This window comes from Primulina huaijiensis, chromosome 7, assembly GCF_012295235.1.
Source record: "Primulina huaijiensis isolate GDHJ02 chromosome 7, ASM1229523v2, whole genome shotgun sequence".
NCBI lineage: Eukaryota > Viridiplantae > Streptophyta > Magnoliopsida > Lamiales > Gesneriaceae > Primulina > Primulina huaijiensis.
The window spans coordinates 3600241-3610298 of record NC_133312.1 but is presented as its reverse complement, the minus strand read 5'-3'; the positions used below and the strand labels follow the sequence as shown (position 1 = coordinate 3610298).

Genomic DNA, 10058 nt, shown 5'->3' with positions numbered 1-10058 from the left:
GTAGGTTTTAAACCCATTACTCTTGACAGACAGTACATTTGATCTCTATTTAATGATTTTGTAAGCGGATCCGCTAAGTTATCCTTTGATTTAATATAATCAACAGATATAACTCCATTAGAGATCAACTGTCGTACAGTATTATGTCTTCGACGAATGTGTCGAGACTTGCCATTGTACATACTGTTTTGTGCCCTTGTAATTGCCGACTGACTATCGCAATGTATCATTATTGCTGGCACTGGACTTGTCCAACACGGAATGTCCTCTAGAAAGTTACGAAGCCATTCAGCTTCTTCTGCAGCTTTATCTAGCGCTATGAACTCCGATTCCATAGTAGATCTAGCAATGCAAGTTTGTTTCGATGACCTCCAAGAGATTGCTCCTCCACCAATGGTAAATACATAGTCGCTGGTGGATTTGGAATCCTTGGTGTCAGAAATCCAATTTGCATCACAGTATCCTTCAAGTACTGCAGGATACCTTGTGTAATTTAGTCCGTATTCTGAGGTGTGCTTTAAATATCTAAGCACCCTTGTCAATGCCTTCCAGTGTGCATCACTAGGATTACTTGTAAACCGACTTAACTTGTTAAATGCACAAGCGATGTCAGGTCTAGTACAGTTAGTGATGTACATAAGGCTTCCAATAATTCTGGAGTATTCCAGTTGGGAAACTGGTTGTAAAACCCGGGATTTTGTAATATTGTGATCATATCAGTTTAATATAAGGTTAATAATTTGATGGTGTAATCTTGGATATTAATATTTAAATCATTCAGAATATAAGATTTGTTTAAGGTTATCTAAGTTGTGTAGATAATTTTATCGTGTACAGAATTATGAAGCTCGAAATTAAGATAATATTATTTATTTTTAAACTTGAAAATTTGATAGGAATAAATTTATCTCAATCTAAGGAATTTTGAAAATAAGCAGATAAATGTCTAAGATTTAAGTTGATATTGAGATACCGGGAGAAAAGATCAAGCAAGAGATAATAAAATCCCTAGAATTCGAAATCTAACAATATACACTAGGCCATTTTCAAAAATTAGGTGGGGAAGGAAGAAGGAGATTTCGAATATCTACCTAGATCACGGATATATCATGATTTTAGATTTGATTCACAGTTCAAACGCACTATCACGATAGCAGCCAACTCCTATAAATAGAAGGGCCCTAATTGTCGAAAAATCACACCCAAATTCTCTCAAAAATTTCGAGACTCCCCTCTAGTCTCCATAGGAATTTTCGAGCACAGCGAAGCGCTGCCGCCGTCCAGCCGTTGAAGAGGAATTTTCGAAATTCCTGTGCAAGCAACCCTAATTATTCACGTAATTTTGCATCAAGAATTTAAGGTAAGTGGGCAAATTTTAAATTTTAAATTTTTGGGTTATGTGTTTTTCTTTTTAAAGAAAAAAATGCGGTCGAACACCGTCTACGTTTTTTAAAATCTTGTTACGTTTTGTGAGGACACTGTGAGGATTCCCTGAAAATGGGTGGAATTCCATCATATGGCCCTTAACAGTGGGATAGAACTGTTTTACGGCCTCGCCTCCTTAGAGGATTAAAACTTAGGGACTGACGTCAGTAAACCATGAAAGGTGAAAAATTTCAGTGTTAAAAATTATGAAAATCATGCTGTAAATATATGTTATTTTCGAAAATATGAAATTTTATGTGGTGTTCGATAATTCCCCCATTTACTGAGTATTCCCAAAATACTCACCCCTTACAACCTTTTCCCAGATAAGTCCGAAGAACAGATAGAAGAAGAAGAATCGGAACAGTTTTGGGGATGGTGATTAGTAGACAGGATTATTTTTTTTTTAATTTTAGAAATTTAAAATTTTAGGTTGGACGTTTCCGCAAATTTATTTTATTTCAATTGTAAAGACATGGTTATTTTTTTTGAGATTCATGATTAATAAACTGGTTTTTGGTGTATACTATGCTACGAGGCTGGTCGTTTCAGTTGTGTGATTGTTAAACTACGCCGGTGTCAAATCTCGAGTTTCGGGGCGTGACACTGGTTCTCCACGATTCTTCGCCAAATGGACATTTACGTCTAAAGGCGTTTTACTGGGGTAGAGTCATAAACGTTAAACTTCTTCAACACTGTTTCTACATAATGAGACTGAGATAGGATTATTGCTTCTGGAGTTCTAAAGATTTTAATCCCTAGAATTACATCAGCAATACCCATATCTTTCATATCAAAATGTTTTGTCAACATTTTCTTTGTACTCTTAATCAACTCTTGGCTATTCCCCATTATTAGCATGTCATCCACATATAGACATAATATTACATAAGATTCTCGAGTGCCTTTAATGTAAACACATTTGTCACACTCATTAATTTAAATCCATTTGACAATACTACCTTGTCAAATTTTTCGTGCCACTGCTTGGGCGCTTGTTTAAGTCCGTATAGTGACTTAATTAAATGACAGACCTTTCTTTCTTGTCCTTTAACAATGAAGCCTTCAGGTTGTTCCATATATATTTCTTCTTCAAGTTCACCATTTAAGAATGCCGTTTTGACATCCATTTGATGTATCTCAAGGTTATGCAATGCTGCAATAGCAATGAGCACACGAATGAATGTTATTCTTGAAACTGGTGAATACGTGTCGAAGAAATCATGACCTTCTCTTTGTTTATAGCCTTTGGCCACAAGCCTGGCTTTGTATTTTTCAATACTTCCATCAACTCTCATTTTCTTTTTCAATATCCATTTGCATCCCAATGGCTTGGTACCTGATGGAAGATCCACTAGTTCCCAAGTATGGTTTTGCAATATGGAATCCATTTCAGAGTTGATGGCTTCTTTCCAATAGGGAGATTCAGGGCTAGCCAGAGCATCTTGTATGTCCTTTGGTTCATTCTCCAACATAAAAGTATGGAAGTCTGGACCAAAGGACTTTGAAATTCTAGCCCTTTTGCTTCTTCTTTGCTCTTGCTCCTTTGAAGAACTTTCCAATGGTGTAGCATTTTCATTTAGAGTTGGCTCATGTGTAGGTCCTTGACCTTCATGCTCCGTCTCAAATTTTCGCTTGCTAGAACCATTTTCTTTCCTTTCTTTACAAGGAAATATATTTTCAAAAAATACTGCATTTCTTGACTCAATTGTCATGCCCGAATTAATTTTTTTTTTTTTCATATTCGTCCCTTACATGTTCTGACTACTCGTTTGAGTTTCTTTCAACATTTGATGAACTCTTTTCGAGTTTTATTCAGAACCACCGAACTTAATATTCGTTCATTAAGCTTCGTTCTACATTTCGAACTTTTCCAATCAAACACATTGATTAATTTACTTAATTTTCATTCATTAAGCATCGAACTTTTCCAACAAATATAAGAAAATTTTACTTCAAATAAACATAAACACCTCAAGACAATAATAATAAAAAAAAACATGCCCATTTTATTGACGATTCAAATAATCACTCATTTAATTTTAAACTATGATTTAGATTGTAAATTATGTGTTAATATGCAGTCGCAAGTCTTGACTTTCTATATCTTACACGTAATCAATCACTTTCCATAAATATATATTTCTATCAATCGTTTGAGGGGATTCTGGCTCCGTTATGAACCAAATGCATGTTTGATTATCCAATTAAGTAACTTAATCGAGCTGGAAATCAAAGATATTCAAAAGCAATATATATATATATATATATATATGTATCTCATGAGCCAAAATACATTTCTTAATGGGCCCATATAATAAAATAATTTTGACTCATCGTATTGATATAGAGTCAAGTTTGTAAGCCAATGTCTTAGTTTTCTATGGATGAATGAAGTAGCGTAAAATTTTAACAGACGCAGAAAGTCGAACAAAAATGTAAGAACGAAAATAGTAAAGGAAACTGAGGATATATAAAGTACAATGTCCTTTAAACATATTCGTCATCTCCGATATGTGCTTCGAGGATCAAGTTAGGCAAATATTTCTCGGGATACAACTAACAGTGAATTGAAGAAGTATCTGAATTTTATCACGAGTTGGAGCAGAGCAGCAGGAGGCAGGCAGTTGGAAGCTTAGATCCAGAAAGGTCTGAAGTGAATGTTTGAAAACAAAAGTTTCGGAAAATAGCAAAAGTCAGGTGAACCTTGGCGGGCAATTTGTCTTGATCGGTTTGACATTCAACGCACCCAGATTCGTTGGCACACAAGTCAAGCCTTTTTCAGTGTAAATTAGGCCGTTGATTTGCACTTCCTGCTCAAGCACACACCTGAGAGAGCATATTGACCAACCGTTCTAACATTTTCACAAAGTATAACTTAATATAAGTTCATATTGACCAATCATTCTAACAAAAATTTGTATGTCTTTATTACAAAAATGAAATTATTTTTATAATGCATAAACAACTTTTGGAAAATGATGCAACTTCTTGAACACATAAGCAGCTTTTATAATTTGAGAAGATGATATTTGTTATTAATAAAAAAAACATGTCATAACACCAAAATTAATTATTCTTNAAAATAATTCTGAACAACGAAGAACAACATATAAACAGGACGTAACTATGCAAAGATCACATGAGTGAGATTATGTTACACCGAATATCTAATCCAAGTACAACACAACCTTTAGAACATGTGGGGTTCTTTTATCCAAGCGATGTTCTCTACCAAATGTGTGAATAAAATAAATGTTAATTTGTCTGAGATATTTAAAACCCGACAAATGTTTTATTGTTAACGTAAAATCTTAGTTGAGCACTAAACTCCATCACAAGCATGACTTAGATTTGACTTGTCCATTATTGTTAAGGTATAATAGCTACAATATATTCTTTAAATTTGCATATTTGATGTTTTGGTTCTTTAAACATTTAAATTTGAGTTTTGGTTTGTAAGTTATGTTGTGCTTTTGTCTTCTGTCCTTTGTTATGACGTACTGACATGGTGGTGCTAAACACGTAAGTATTCATTGGCATTGCATCAGTACTTCGACAAAAAGAACAAAAAATAAAATAATCTAATTTAAGGAATCAACAGAAAAAATAAGGAAACTTGAAGGACTATTTTGATTATTTATACTATTATAAACAATATTTTTAATGTTTTTCTATTATTCCTTCTAGCATTAATGTTTACTTACGTGATATATTACTTATTGAGCACATACGGTATGATTTGTGTGTCTATGTACTTTTGCTAACTTTCTTATGGCATAAAACTTTTTTTGTAATTTCTAAAATACCATTAACCAACCATCCAACTATTTATTTCCAATTATTTCAATTTCAAAATTTAGCAATTTTATTTAATTTTTTTTTAAAAAAAAACTACTTCATTTTCTATTTTTTCTACACAACACACGTATCACATGTGTCACAGTCTACTTAGTATATATAATTGTTTTGACCAAGGATCAACTTATGCACAAATATTTCAAAAATTAAACTCCATACAAAGCTCTATACTCATCCGAACATTGAATAATTTTTTGCATAATTTTATACACTAACGGCACATTTTATATTGAAACAGAGCTAACAATTTACAAAGCAATCTCCTTTCGTTCTTCATCTTTAGCAACGAGTTGAAGATGTTTTCGCAATCGTGTTTGTTATCTATATAAAAAAAAATGGTTATTAGGTGACCCTTCCTTTCAAATGAGCACCTCTAAACTCAGCATAAAACTCCCTCGAACACACTTGCTTGCATAAACACTTTAAAACTATAATGGCAAAACACGTTATTTTCTTGGTACTTCTCCTCTTTATCTTCACAAGACATACCTGTTAAAATATCAGCAGAATTTGCTCCACTCAAAACCCATAGAGTTTATCGAAGAAGAATGCGGTTCCACTCGCTATCCAGTTCTCTGCATCCAATGCCTCTCCAAATACTCCACCACAATCCACAAAAGCCACTGGAACCTAGCTCAATCTGCACTCTCAATATGTCTAAGTCGAGCCCTATACGTGTGTAGCTTCGTCTCCAAACTGCTTAGGGGAAAGGGCATGAAACCGATTGTATTCCGAGCCACAAAAGATTGTGTTGACAATATAGGGAACGCAGTGGATCAGCTCACAAGTTCAATAAAGGATCTTGTGGGGATGAATCGTCCTATGAACGATCAGGATTTCTTATGACACGCTAGCAACGTGCAGACGTGGGTTAGCACGGCTCTGACGGACCAAACTACTTGCCTGGATGGATTTTCAGGCCCTGGCATGGACGGATATGTGAAGGTTGCTGTAAAGAGAAGAGTCTCGTATTGTTCACAAGTTACAAGTAATGCTCTGGCATTGGTTAATCGCTTTGCAGCAAGGCCTGCATAAACTTGCCTTTCAATCAATTACTTAGACGTAATTTTAAGCAAGACAAACAATTGTAGTTGAAATGAAATAATTTTTAAAAAGGTTTTGGGATAGTTTTGTAATTTGATAGTAGCGTGTATTCTGTCACACCCCGAGCCCAAGCCCGCGCCTGCGTGACTGCATAATGGGCCTCTATAGCAACTACTTCGTATTCGTCCTCACTTTACGAAAATGATTAACCCAAGTTGCTATAGAAGTCCATTGTAAGCCATTAAAAACATATTTTAAATCTTTGATTTTTTTGATGTGGGACAAGGGTATCACAATCAACCCTCCTTCAGAACGCGACGTCCTCGTCGCGGCCTGACCCCTCGATCCACCAGCACCGAGAATCTAGAGGTGGCTCCTACAGGTTCAAGAGGTGGCTCCCGTCATGTAGCACTTTGCCCCGCAGGTTCAAGAGGTGGCTCCCATGTACGTAGCACTTTGCCCTGTATAGCACTTATTTCCCGGTGTTCCATGCAGGTGACCGGCTCTGATACCATTCTGTCACACCCCGAGCCCAAGCCCGCGCCTGCGTGACTGTATGATTAACCCAAGTTGCTATAGAAGTCCATTGTAAACCATTATAAACTCATTTTAAATCTTTGATTTTTTTGATGTGGGACAACCTCTATATAACACTCAATGTAAACACAACATTTTTCACAAACTATATTATAGAATTTTAAAACAAGTCATTAATACAAAATTAACGTATCAAAATATATAATGATCTAACATATATTTATATCATTTCAATTATATACATAAAATGAAAATAAAAGATATAATATTATATAAATACAATGAATCAATTTGTGTAAGACTATGTTTCACTTGTATTCTCGTGAAAAGTTACCACTGTAGTTCTGTAAGGTGATTTATTTTGAATTTTAGTATTTTAGCTTTCTAAATTTTTTTTATCCGGTACTCTGAATTTTTATTTTGGTCTTTTTTTTGTTGGAAGTCATTAAACTCGTGGAATATTACGTATTTGACATCAATACTATCCTACATGACTCATATGACCAGAATAAAGCCTATTTTACACACACTTAAATATACCTAAGCAAAAATAAAGGATTATAACAATCTTTTTTCTTCAATTTTGAAATTTTGAATGTTATTTTGCTTTATTTTTCTAGTTTATTTATGCTTATATAGATTTTAATGTACGCCGCATGAGCAACATATGAGAGTATCTGTTTTAACAAGCAATATTTGGATAAGTTTGATAACTTCCGTAAAAAAGACAAAAAAAATCAAGATTACTAGATGAAAATCAAACTCTGAAATGTTACAGGACTAAAATATCAAATGGACCAACTTACAGAACTAAAATTAGAATTTTCCCTATTCCCGTCGACCTCATCCATGAAAATGGTGAATACATAAATAAAATGACGTGATAATATTTATCATCTTTCAGGTGGTACTCAAAACGGGCTACCGGTGTAGGTCAGAAAATTGTCGACTCAACCTACCTATTTTATGTGACGAGATGGACTGGAGTAGGCTAGTCCCCATTTTGGTGGGGTGTGAAATTGCAAACCCAATCTCTTATTTCATGTAGCGAAACGAGCCTAATCCGTTTTGACAGTTCTAATATTAAGAAATTAACTAAAATTGATTTTAGATTTGACCATCTAATAATGCAATCCATTGCTAAAAGTATCCAATATTCTTATTTTTCATTGGATGTGTGTGAGATCGGGTTATATTTCTTTGTGAATTTTGCTTCTATTTTTTCTCTACTAAATTTTATGAATGGTTGTCGAGAATTTTTTATCGTGCCACCAACAAAGTTTTCCAATCATGAAATTTTAATTTTCGAGAAAAAAAAATATGAATTTTTCTTCTGTCTTTTAGATTCTCTAGTTTATTTGAGAGAAAATAATTTTTTTGATCCATTAACTTGTCTCATTTTGAGTTTTGCTTAATATAGTATTCAAATTTTGGCTTTAATGCAATAATTTTGATTTTATTTGTCTTTTAGTATTGTTTTGCTAGAATATTGACGTAACACCGATTTGATAATGAAAATTAGCCGAAATTAAAATTTAATACACTAAAACCAAAATTTGAATGTTTTAGTGAATTATATCCAAAATAAACTCATTTAGTGGACCAAAAAAATTATTTCCTATTATTTTATCTCCGAGCAGTTTGTTCCGGTAGTTCCAAATCCATCTTCAAATGATCATTTCATGATGTATACATATTTCTTTATTTCCGGTGATGGCATCGGACTCCAAAACTTCCTGGAATTGAAAATTAAGACGTGACGGCCACCAATAAAAATGATTAGGACAGCTAAAACAGAAGGAGAAAGCCCAAGCTAGCCCCGATCGAATAATGCACGGATTAAGCATTTGTTAAAGACAGTATCTGAAACTAAAAGAATAAATATCGGGTCCATGTTAATTATATTAGAGCAAATCTCTTTTCAAACCATCTCACATATCTTTATTTTTGAGACAGATCTAACTCTGTCAATATTTAAATAAAAAATAATACTTTTGGTATAAAAAATAGTACTTTCAAGGATGACCCAAATAAAATATATGTCTCCCAAAATTTATCCATGAGACTGTCCCACGAGAGTTTTTGTGATTAAATTAACGCCAGCTTAAGATTTTTTAAAAGAATTAAGGGGATGATAGTAATATAAATATCGAAAAAAATAACATTCACAATAATTGTGAAGCAGTCTCCTCGTTGAAAATGGACATATGACAGATCAAATATGTAATCACATATTTTCTTAACTCAGAAATAAATAAAAAATTGTGTCTCAATTATTATATGATGCACTCCTCAACTGTACTAAATGTCTAAATCTTTATAATTAATTTGAAGCTTTCCCAAAAAAAAAAAAAAAAGGAAAATTGTATTGTTATGTACTTTGAAGGTAGCTAGGGATCACCGGATAAACTTTTAGTGTTTCAGCTCGAGTTCTTGGTTTGATTTAATTTGGTAGTAATACATTAATTCTTGAGTTTGAATTTGACTTGAAGAATTTGTTAATAGCTCGAGTGCGGTTTTATAATAATCTCGAATTTTTTTTATCAATCGAGCTCAAATTTTGATAGCATCTCGATAATTTTCTTTTCATTTTTGGGAAAAAATTATATTTAACTCATGAAGCAAAAACTTAAAATTACTTTAAATGATATTAAGAATGATAAAGTTACTCATAACTATAAATTGATTGATAATTGCTCCCCATTAATGATGAATATTTAAAGTCTAAAATTATTCAAACCACCCCATCCCCCTTAGGAATGACAATGGAGCGGAGAGCGGGGGCGCTCGGTTTGTCATCACCATCTCCGTCCCGTCCCCGAATTCCATCCTCACCCTCATACCCGCCCCGATCCCAGTTTTTTCGGGTTCGGGGAATCCTCGAACCGAAACTTTGTAAATCAACTTCCCATCCCCGTTCAAAAAATATTAATATGACAAGACGATGACGGATTCATATATTTTCTCAAACCAAAACTTATTATTATCTATTATTATTAATGATAATATTAATATTAATAATAATATTATTAATATTTTAAATAATAATAATATTATTATTATATTATTAATACTAATAATACTATTATTTTATTATTGATATTATTTTCGGGGTGAGTTCGGAGATGAGGATAGTAATCCCATACCCGTCCCGAACTACATCGGGTATTTAAAAAAATCCCCGAACCCGA

General features: G+C 33.5%; 1 pseudogene; it reads left to right on the top strand.

Annotated features, from left to right (window-relative positions):
* The first annotated feature begins 261 nt into the window (after positions 1 to 261).
* On the top strand, positions 262 to 6396 carry LOC140980805 (pectinesterase inhibitor 9-like; annotated as a pseudogene).
* Positions 6397 to 10058: the final 3662 nt, after the last annotated feature.